Here is an 11,744-nt window from a genome sequence, read left to right as displayed (position 1 = left end):
ATACATTGTGATGCATTTGTTTTTTAGTATTGTGCCTGCTGATGTTTGATTAGAAATATGTATCTGTGGAGGCAATTGATTTACCTTGATGAATATGCTTTGAATTAGGAATATACTTTTGATGTATCCTGGTAAATATGCTTGCTGAATACTTTATCTTTTGGCAGTTCCTTTAAGCATTAATCTGGAAATCAAATCTTTGATAGTTGCTGTGATTGAAATAATTAGGTCACGATTAAAGTGTTTTCCTACTATAACTGTGTTGCTTTGATTTGTTAATTGAAAATGTTTTTAAAACAGCAACTTATTTTTCAAAAATATTTTGGTTGGTTATTTTGTGTGATTGAGCAGAAAATCAATTTATGATATCAAATGAGTTTTGATTATCAATCCAAATCTGCTCATAAATCAAGCATTTAACATCATGTAATAAATATGCTAAATAACATAGTTACTTGAGGCTTGATTAAAATGTTACAGGTTAGTGCTTCCCTTGGTAAAATGGCATATATTAAGGGGGAGCCTTGTGACAATTTGAAAGGGGGAGAAATTCAAAAAAATTCAAAGGGAGTATTCTTTACTCAATCTTAAATTTCTTTCCATTTCAATTTTAATAATGTTTATCATCAAGGGGGAGATTGATGAGTTTGGAAAACTCTAAATTAACATTTGTGATGACTAAACATTATTAATTTAATTAATTGCAAAAATATTAATTCATATGGGCTGATTAAATTAATTTTTGCAAATACAGGTTTTGCTTGGGCCGAAAGATGTTTGCTAGCCCAAGACACATTCAGCAGTGATATAAAGTTTTATCAATCACTATGGCTGAATTGATTATCATGATACATGGGCCAGGATGAATTTTGTTGTTGCAAGCCCAAATCAAAATCTATAGCCGTGTTGAATGTTTCCTACTTTATTGGGGCTGAATTATTATTATGGGCCAAGTTGATATATTATTGTTACAAGCCCAAGACTTTGGTAGTTGCCCCAATGCATGATTCGAAAATTAATCCATCAGGAAAGCAAATGTTATTATTTGCCTTGTGTCTTCCAACGGATCCCATTCCTTTTCTTAGGATGGATTTCAAATTTAATTTGCTAGCATTGGAAACATAAGAGAGATTATCATTGATATGATTGATGGCATTAAAAGCTACACGCTTCTCAGGGAAGTAAAAGCAACTTTTACCAATTAATTTGTTTAACTCGTTTAATTGCTTACCTTCCAAGTTGTTTCTTCTCTCTCATCTCTCTCTTTCTTTCGGACAATATCCAGGAAACCATGGAAGCAAAAATGAGCTACCAAAGGAAAAGAAAAGCAAGTCTAAAGACCATCATGATGATGGCAAGAAAACATAAAAAATATAAAGTATGCTGTGGCTGAGATCTTCAACCATGAATGGTAAGATATGGTGACAAGATCTTGGCTTTTTTATACCAAAAAAGGTAGAAGGAGATTCGGCCAGCAAAGAGGAGATCCTTGGTGGGATGGCTTGTCTCTGATTCTGCTCAACCACCACAGAAAGTAGCTAGTGTGGCGAAGTGATGGAAGAGGCAGAGATTGGAGCAGATGAAGCCATCATCATCATGAAGCATCAAGGGCCAGAAATCCATCTTGGAGAGCAAGCCATGGATGGAGCGCTCAGATTGATGAAGTCTGAAGACCAAGGAAGAACTAGAGGTATTTGCATGTTAGGTTTTGCATGGATTACCCCTTCTCTCTCTTTGGCCGAACCGGTTATGTGTGAAGGAAAAGAAGTTAAGCTTGGTATTTGTTTCAACTGTGAAGGCTTCTCCTCTCTATAAAAGGGGTAAACAGTCACGGTTTGATTCAAGGAGAAAGAGTGAGAGTGCAAGGCACAAAATTCTCAGAGCTACCTAAGCTAACAGATTTTTTTCTCCTTCAATGTATTCTGTTTTGTATTTTTCTGTTTAATTTTGTCATGTCTTGAGTCTCATAGAAAAAGGCAAACAGTGAGGTTTTTATGAAAAAGCCATAGAGCGAAAAAAGGCAGAGAGTGCAAAATTAAAAGAAAAAGCCATAGATGTCCTTAGAGTTCCTTTGTTCATCTATGTTGTGTTTCATGATTCTGTGGGAATCCCCTTGTAAGTTGGGTTAGCACTTTACAGTTTGTAATCAGAATGATTATAGTGAAATTCCATCATTGTTGTGATGGAGACTGGATGTAGGCTGCACTGCACTTAGCAGCTGAACTAGGATATATCTGGGTGTAATTTTCTCTCTCTTATACTCCATTTCTGTTTCTACTGCACAGGAGCCAAAACCAAAAATATCTCGTGCCAAGTGACGAGACAAAAAGAAAAGTCTCGTGGCTAGGGACGAGACAAAAATAAAAAAAGTCTCCTCAAAGACCAAAAAGTGTAATAAAAAAAGGGGCTAGGATTCAACCCCCTTCTCTTAGCCACTGAAAACCATCAAAGAAAAATTGCATTAAATAATTAAGCAACTCGTAGATGCTGATTACATGCTTCAGATGAATGATGAATCCATGTTTAAAATTTTGGGCTCACTCCATAGAACATTATAGAGGAATCCAGCTATCAGAAAGAGTGAGCATTGCGGGCTTCAAATTTGGGGATTAGGGTTTTAAGTTGAATTGAAGGACCAAATTGATTCGGGAGAGTTTACTCTGCCACATCAGCTAGCCGTTGTAATGCCCACGTGTCACGAAGGCTGCCAACTCAGCTTTCCAGTAGCGCTAGGTGGCCAAAAATTGTCAGAAGGACAAGTTTGAGTCCCAGAGTGCAACTTCAGGGACGAATATGGAAAACTTTTAACTTCAGGGACTACTATGAGGCTCGAATGCAACTTCAAGGACTACATTGAGGCTTAACTCTTAAAAAAACAAAAAATCAAAATTGTTCTTCATTCGGATTAAACATAGTAAAAAACAAAAAACTAAAATTATTCTTTATTTGGGTTCAGAAACCTCTCGTTCACGCCTCTGAAGGTTTCAGTATTCTTTATCTTCTTCTCTCCTCTTCCTATCCTCTCTCTCTGTCTCTCTCTGCTCGATCTCTCTCATCTGTCTCAATGTGTGTCGCACGCAAGATCTCTCCCTCTCTCCTCTCTTGTCTCGCAATCAAGATCATCGCCGGCGACAGAAGCACTTGTCGGATCGTCGTCGCTCGTTGTCTTCTGGTTTTAAGTAATCACTGTCGCGAGTCGTCATGGATCGTGGACCGTTGTAGGGTCGTCACTTGCTTCGTCGCTCGCCCTCTTCTGGGGTCGGGTCCTCTTCGTCACCCAATCGCCCTTGGTAAGTCCATGCATCATCACTTCCCCTGTTCTCCCTTTCCCAGATTCCCTTCTCCCTGTATTTTGAGATGATGTTGAATTGGTAATCAATTAATTTGTTAGTGATTGAATCTTGAATTTGTTGTTGTATTTCTGAATAATCATCGAGTTTAATTTTTTTTCTTTGCTAAAAATCATCAGAGTTGAATTTGTTACTGATTATCAGGGTTGTTGACTGATTATTTGATCTTTGCCTAGCTTGTTGAATGATTATTTGATCTTTCTCAAGTTTTCGTATAAGTTTTCGTATAAGTTCTGTTTTGCTCTCTCTGTTTATGTTTTGTTTCTCATGTCAATGAAACTTGAAGCTATTGTCATCTGATCTACTGATTAGGATTACGGTGAATAGATAACAAACTTTACAATATGTGTTCTATGTGAAATAGTTTGCATATGAAATACTTTATCCCACTGTTACCTTCAATGGAGTTGGTTCTGTGTTTTTCTTTTGTTTCTGGACCTATCAGCCCTGTTATTGTTACTTGTTCTTGCTTGCTATGCTCCCTTTACTTTTGATCATAACTTTATATCTATAGGGGAAATAATGCGACTTTGTGATTTTTGTGCTAATTCATGTGATGTTCAGCTTGATTGGATTGTTAACATTGCTGAGAAATACAAAAGGAAGAAGTGTGGGATTTTGGAATCTAAAAATCATTTTGGAACTTCCTTAGATAATGAATTGTTAATTTTACTCAATATTATGATTGGGAGTTTGGTGTGATTTCATGGACTGGGGCTTCTAACTTCATTTAGATTCTTCTGTTGGCTTATTCCAATGTTCTAGTTATGAAAACAGAAGCAAAATCTAAGTAGAGTGATTCTGATGTATATATTTTATAAATGAAAAGGTTCATAACAATATGTTTTGCAATACTTTGTGACTTGCTACCCTTTTTTTCCTAAAAGAAAAAAGTCATCTCTTAAATTTCTTAGACCAGAAAATTGGTTTTAATTTGATTATGAATCGATTTTATATAATCCAATCCATGCATAGCCTTTTATTGATCATTGCGTTGGTGTTCTTGCTGCCTCTGCTATAAGTTGAATTTTGCAAAATGTTATTGTGTTTTGGCTGCTAATTTTTGTTGATGCTCAATTCCTATAAACCTGTACTTGCTCTAAACTATTTTTAGTTGAACTGTCGTTGTTCTTCTGCATCACTTTTTATTAGTTTTCTCTTCCTGTTAAATTCTTACTTTCCTTACAGGCTACTAATGTTAGACCTTAAATGAACTGGGGAACCTGTGGAAGATTATTTTGAAGAAGATTATTCAATGATTTGTCACCGAAAATTGCTCTCTGCCACTACAAATCTTTGCAAACTCACCCACAGTCTCTTTGGCTCTCGCTCCTTCATTTCCCCGGTACCTTTTGAGCAAAAGTTAATATCTTATAGCTCTATAACTGCATTCACTTCGGTTCAGAGAATTGCAGGTTTCTGCAAAGATTTGAACTTTGTTGAGCAGCTTAGTTCAATCAGATGCTACTGCCATAATGCTGGTGGGCATAAGGAATGGACTGAGGAAATTGAGTACTTGGATGATCGGGTAGTATTCTTTACAAGGGTAAGGGTATAAGGTCCGTGGAGCCTGGGATTGATGATCATGTGGTGGTGGTTGAGGTCAAGAAGCCCTTTGTAAATGCTGCAGCTATGGCAAAAATAGTTGATGTTGTGAAGAGGTGGAAATGGAGGCCAGAGTTGGAGACACAATTGGACAAGCTCCAGTTTGTGCCTAACATGACTCACATTGTTCAATCCTTGAAGATCATTAGTGATAGTGATGCATGTTTGAGTTTGTTTAGGTGGGTGAAGCGGCAACCTTGGTATTCATCTAGTGATGAGTGTTATGTTATCTTGTTTGATTCTCTTAACCAGCGTAGGGACTTTGATGGAATACAATCATTGTTTGATGAGATGGTTGGTGATTCTACCAGTACTGGAGCTTCCTTGTCTATTTCATGTAATTGGGTGATTCAATATTTGGCCAATGCTGAGAAGTTGGAGGTCTCATTTTGCTGCTTTAAGAAGATATAGGAGGCCGGTGGTGAGATTGACACCGAAACATACAATTCCCTTATTAATTTGTTTTTGGGTAAATGTTTACCTTATAAAGCATTTGAGATATACGAGAGCATGGAAAAGGCCAGCAGTTCATGGAAAGTTTAAGCATGGGAAATTTAAGCATGCCAAATTCGGCAAGCGTTGGAAGTATGGGATGTTCAAGCGATGGAAGTGATATTGTGGCCAATATGGTGTATGGTCATGACTCATGAGGGTTGTATTCTGGGATGAATAATGTTTACTATTAGCAACTTAGTTTTTGTTGCAATGCATGCAATGAAATAGTTTAACACTATTTTGTCAATTGTTTTTGTTTTGCCTTTTGTGATTATTTTTTTATTCCTGTATATATGTATATAAGAAAGCCATCTTCCTTGATGAGTTTGTCTTGTTTTCTTATGATTTTTTCGATTTTCCCCTCTACAACTGGTTCATGTTTGATCGAGCAGTTCAGTAAATTTTACTAATAACCCTTCAAAGTCAAACACTGTTTACCTTTAACGCAATTTAACATGAATTTGGTGTATCTTTGCATTCAAAATGAAACACTTTTCACGGGTTATTCTGTTCGCATAAGTTAACATGAAAACTTATATTTAGATGTCAATCTACATTATCTTAATTTGTGTTATGACTGTTATTAATTTATATAATTTTTTGGTCATGTGCATTATATGGGTTCCTCATTTTAATAATTTAGTACATTCTTACATCAATTTATCTAGATAACGATGTATAGAATTTTTTCCATGACATGAGTTTATTATCCAAAGACCATTGAGGTAGAATGGCATCACAAAGATCATTGTGCTCAAATGCCACAAAGGACAAAATGATCAACTTCAACAAATAAATAAGGCATAAAAATAAAGAGCCAACATAATGAAATTAGAGGAAACACTCCCTGTAAGCCATTATAGGCAAACTATTAGCTTGAATATCAGTGATACCGGAAGTGATCAAATACTTTCATATTCATAGAAACTCAGAAATTACCTGGCAATCATTATACTATTCTAAATAGTATATTTAGTTGAAAAACTAATCACCAGCATCAACTAAACCATATTTTTTTATACATCTTTGGCATATTCTATTGTAAACTCGATCATTATTGTCACCATGTTCAGCTTCGAGATTTAAAATGTCATTGATTATAGCCTAATATGTTTCCTGACTCAATTTGCCATCAGCATTAGCCAAAATGTATTATAAATAAAGAAAGGAATAGTGAAAGAATTGAAGGATGTCTCTTTACCCAGGATAATACAATAATGAAAGCATGTCCATGTTCAACAATTTGCAAATCAAAGACACTAATTCCATTGAGAACAGGGTCATAAGTGTTGATTCTATTGCTACTTACGAATAACCAAATATAGCCAATAATTTAAAGGAAGCTGAGGGAGTGAACAGAATAGAGACCAAAGTAAGAAGAGGAGCAACAATCAATCTCTAAACCAACACGAAGCTTGAACGGAACTATGGTCTTATGCTTAAATAACCCTATTGGCAATAACAAAATCGTAATGAAGTCTAACATAAAAGCATGAATAAGTCTGACATATAGCAAAGAGAAGGCATGTGCTAATATCTGCTAAGGTATAAATTGGTACATGAGAAGGTATAAATTGGTACAATAAAAATACCAGGTTTTTGTGTTGAAATTAGAATGTTTCAGCAGAAAAGAAAGAAAGAGGAATTAAGCTACTTTGAATAATACAATTTAGGAATTGATCAGCAGTTCATCATATTGAGATTGTTTTCAACAAATCTATGATCTCATTCATACTAATACTTAAGGTCAGTTACCACAGAATTAAAGAACAGATCACCCAAGAAGAACTACATGGTAATCATTAAAATTAAAACTTCTATGGATTTCAACTAATGACCTAAATGATAAATAGCTATAACGAGTAATGTTTCTTTCAAGACTCGTAATATATACAAAATAATATAGTATTTGACAGGTCCTTGTGCAAAATTCAACTTGCCGCATATTCAGACAAGACATTGTTGTTTTCATGGAATCAATAAATTCTGAGGAATTAAGCTGACTAGAAAGGCCTACCAAAACGGCAATACATTTTCTGCATGTGTCACCTTCCTCAAGAAACATTATGCCAATAGCAGCACTGGATTCATCGTCTACAATGCCTTGATTGATTGAGTGTTCAAAGCATTAACAATTTCTAGATTTAGATTATTGCTCACTCTTCCTGTGGAACCCGTAACTTCCATCCTGTTGCAAGAGGAATTATTATTTATTAAACAAACACACAAGCCCCATATCCAGCACACAACTAAGACAGAAAAAACAGAATACTAGATTGTATAAAAGAACTAAATTTCAATCACCAAAAGAGTATACATTCATATATAGGCAATAAACACCTCGGCAAGTCACCACACATATCATTCTCTATCCCTCAACATCCACTAGATTCCTCCCCAAAAAATACAAACATATTAAGATACATACATGTGAATCTAAATATACATATGAGCTGAGTAACTTTACCTTTTTTCCCTAATCAGAAGCATATTCAAAACTGAGCATAAATGAACTTTTAAGTATTTAAACAAAAGCTGCATCAATCAGCCCCTTCTCTCGGGTATAATCCAAATCACTCGAACTCCCACTTCCACTTCAAAATCCCAGAAAAAAGAGAAAATCCCGCTTGCACTAGAACTCCCACATTAAGAGGGAATGATCAAAATGCAAAGAAATGTCCCTCAGAGCTAATAAATACATAGGATAAAACAAAAGTAAAAGGAAAAATCTTCACTTCAAATCCCAACAGAGCTCAATTCATATATCAAAGATACTAATATTAGCTAATATGTATTGATTCTGAATCTATCTAATTATGATCAAATCAATCATAATGTCAAAATGGCATAATAATAAGCACCACTAGCGGAAAAATAATAAAACATAGAAGTAATAATGATGGTCAAGAAAACCCACCCTTAAAAATAATAATATTTATATCTCTAGACAAATGGAAACATTAAATAATCCGGCAAACAAATACCAACACAAACGTAAACAAAATATAATGTCGTATGTCACTAAACGGTTCATATGCCCACAAGAAAATAATAAAAATAAAAATAATAAAAAATATCCTATGTTGTAAATCTAATCCTGTGGGAATTCATAATCATCATGATAGTGATTATCATACAACTTATCAAGATTTTCAATGGCATTTCTTTTGACCCTATAGCTGATCATATTATGATTCTTTGACACGAGTGAGAATTCAATCTTCATGCGAACTCCATCATCCACCTAATAAAATTTGAATAATTACACATTAGGCTTAACTACCTAAATATAAAAGAAAGAACGAAGGAAAAGATTAGTGCATAATATTACCTTTATGTTAAAATGATCATCTTCAAAACAAGCTATCATCCAACTTGCAACCCACACACCCGCGTCATTCCTATATATCGAGGAAGCTATATTAGAGTATTATATAATTGCATAAATTTCATATAAATAACAACTAATTATACGATCTTACGACCCAGCTTCGAGGTTGGGAAGGCCTTCTGGCTCTTCAAATTCAAACTGTGAAGAAATCAGATTTGGAGTGGTCTTAAAGTCATAGAATGAACGATCTTCCAATACCTCGTCCAAATAAATGGCCTGTTTATGTCTAGTTAGAGTTTGCTTTTTTAGTCATATATGTAGATAATTAACAAAAAAAGAGGAAAATATAGTTACTAATTTCAAGGTTGTCCTCTTTCGCTTGAACTGTGTTTCTCAATGGAAAATGGGTCTAGCAAAATGATTTGTCTTTTAACACGTTCAATCACTATGAGGTACCAGTGTTCATGACCTTCGTCAATAGTTTCAGATACATGGATAAAGACCTAATCAAGAGAAAGTCATTTTAGTTATTAAAATTATTTTATGCCAATATTTGCTAATATAAATTTAAAATTATATAAACTTACTCTTTTTAAGCAGTCAACTTCGCCCAAATAAACATACGTGATACAAGACGGTAGATGGTAGGGATCCAATTTTGTCTTCTCTGACAGCTACATTATTTCAGCCACTAGTTTATATGCGCAATACAAATAACAACTACCAATATTATTTTAGTATACACTCCTATATACTGACTGCAAAAGTTGTGGGTAAAAACCAATAACCACTTTCTCTGGTCAACTCTATCCTCATCATATCTGCTACTAAGTCTAGCACAAGAGAAACAATTGACTTTCCTGGCATCAAGCTCCTGAATACATCTCTACGAGCTGTAAGCTCTGAAAATACTATATCCTCCTCGTAGCTGCCAAAGATAATTTAACATAAATAAAAATAGCTAAACAAATCAACAACACCATTAACAAATAAAATTCTAATTGAGTTTACTTACTTATCCATCAAATGATTACCATACAAGTATACTGCAATTGCAAGTTCAATTTCGTCCAAACCCATTGAAGCTGTTGGTCTAAAACAGACTTGCACCCACTAAATATATAAAAAAATTATTATTAGTGAAATAATAATAATAATAATAATAATAATAATAATAATAATAATAATAATAATAATAACAATAATAAACTACTTATTACTTAGTACTCACACTAGGTAGCTCTAATCCAGGAATATTGATTGGAGCAAGTGAATCTGTTCTCCTTTTTTTAGCAATGGAGAGATCTGTCTTGGCCTTCTCAATACACCATAGCAACAATAGATTATTCGACGCACTACTTTGTTAGTTAAGAGTCTTAGAATTAGAACCAAAGACCTTAAACACCTTAGAGGGAGAGCTGACATTATTTTCCAATAGTTAAACAAGAGATTGGACTATTTGGGTCAAATGCTCAACAGAATTAGCTATTGAGTCTAAAGTCATTTTGTCCTTCAATGATGGATTGGGTTCACTGTAACATTAGAACATTGCATGTAGGATCAAAATCTCATTTTATTCACTATGAAAAAACCAAAGTCCATTTAGCTTTTACATAAAAGAATACAAAAATATAATTAACATGAAGAATATGTACAACTAATTGAGAACAAAATTTCGAGATTAGATCAATAGCACAAAAATTCAGATCAAAGTAAAAAATTAACTCCGAAATTTGAAAAAAAAACAATAGTAAGTAACTCAACAAAAACAACAATCAACAATTCTTCCTGTTAACAACAGTCAATAATCAAAGAAATTAACTCAGAAAAACAAGAATACTCAAAGAAATTGAATGAAGGAGGAGGGGAAAGCGCGGCAGAACGGGGGATCTGCGACAGACGAACGAGATGAAGGAGACGAGTTGCGACACCGCATAAGTTGCGACACAAGATGCATTACAATGGAGGAGGCGAGCTTGAGCAATGGTGCCAGCAAAACAGGGGCAGTGCAGCGAAATAGGAATGAGAGAGATACAAGTTGCAAAGCGAGTCACCTGGCGACAGAGGAGAGGAGCTTGAGTAGTGGGGATTGCGGCTGGCGGAGATGCGACGACAGCGCCAATAATGGTGAGGGTGCCTAGCTGTTATTCTGCTCTAATGGGGTTTTTACCTTTTAGGGTTGGGTTTGGTCCCCTTTTGGAGAAAGAAGGAGGAGGGGGCGTAGTAGCAGCATTTGAACCGTGTTTTTCTTTTTTTATTTTTTTTAAAAGAATCAACATAATCTCTATTTTATTCTTTTAATCAAAGATGTGAATAAATATATTCATTATTAAGAAATTATACAAGACCATTCAGAATAAATTTATAATACAAGAAACCAAAAAAAATAGTACGTACTTGTTCAAAATTTCAGTTGGTTCTTGACAGATCTTTATGTTAGGAATAGAACTTGCCTCAACAGAAGTAACTCGATTATTTCTTCACGTTTTTACCATTGTTAGCTTGTAGTGTTATGTGTTTGAGAATAAAAATACATAACAATAATAAAAGAGAGTTGTTATTATATATCAATTTATGCTAAATCTATATTAAATACAAATTCATTCTAATTATTGACGATCTAATTAGTTTATAATCAACATAAATCACATCAATTATATTATTTATAAGTAAACCATATATTCCGTCAAAATCAATATTATATCTAAATCAATATTACATATTTAAATGTTAGTATTACGTAGAGTTATAAATTAAATAATATCTATTTTAAATCATGTTTTAATAAAAAAAAAGGTTAAATTACACAGTTGGTCCCTACACTTTCAGTGAAATTGCAAATTAGTCCCTACACTTAAAAGTTTATAATTGGGTCCTTAAAGAGAATTAAAATTTGCAATTTAGTCCCCGCCGTTCAAAAAGTGTTTGATTTAACAGAATATTCTCAGAATATTCTCTATTTT

The 11,744-nt window shown here is 34.2% G+C and overlaps 1 long non-coding RNA gene across 2 annotated transcripts; it reads right to left on the bottom strand.

The window, feature by feature from the left end:
* Window positions 1–7,137: 7,137 nt before the first annotated feature.
* LOC127747474 (uncharacterized) lies at window positions 7,138–11,022 on the bottom strand. Of its 2 annotated transcripts, XR_008009316.1 has the most exons (9): window positions 10,013–11,022; window positions 9,797–9,894; window positions 9,541–9,709; window positions 9,369–9,455; window positions 9,136–9,284; window positions 8,933–9,057; window positions 8,782–8,851; window positions 8,588–8,694; window positions 7,138–7,638 (listed from the first exon to the last, which is right to left on the bottom strand). It is a non-coding gene; the product is annotated as an uncharacterized LOC127747474 (long non-coding RNA). The 2 variants fall into 2 exon arrangements; XR_008009315.1 differs by having other exon boundaries at window positions 9,369–9,709.
* Window positions 11,023–11,744: the final 722 nt, after the last annotated feature.

This window comes from Arachis duranensis, chromosome 5 (genome assembly GCF_000817695.3).
Source record: "Arachis duranensis cultivar V14167 chromosome 5, aradu.V14167.gnm2.J7QH, whole genome shotgun sequence".
Taxonomy (NCBI): Eukaryota; Viridiplantae; Streptophyta; class Magnoliopsida; order Fabales; family Fabaceae; genus Arachis; species Arachis duranensis.
This window is presented reverse-complemented; position numbering and strand designations above follow the sequence as displayed.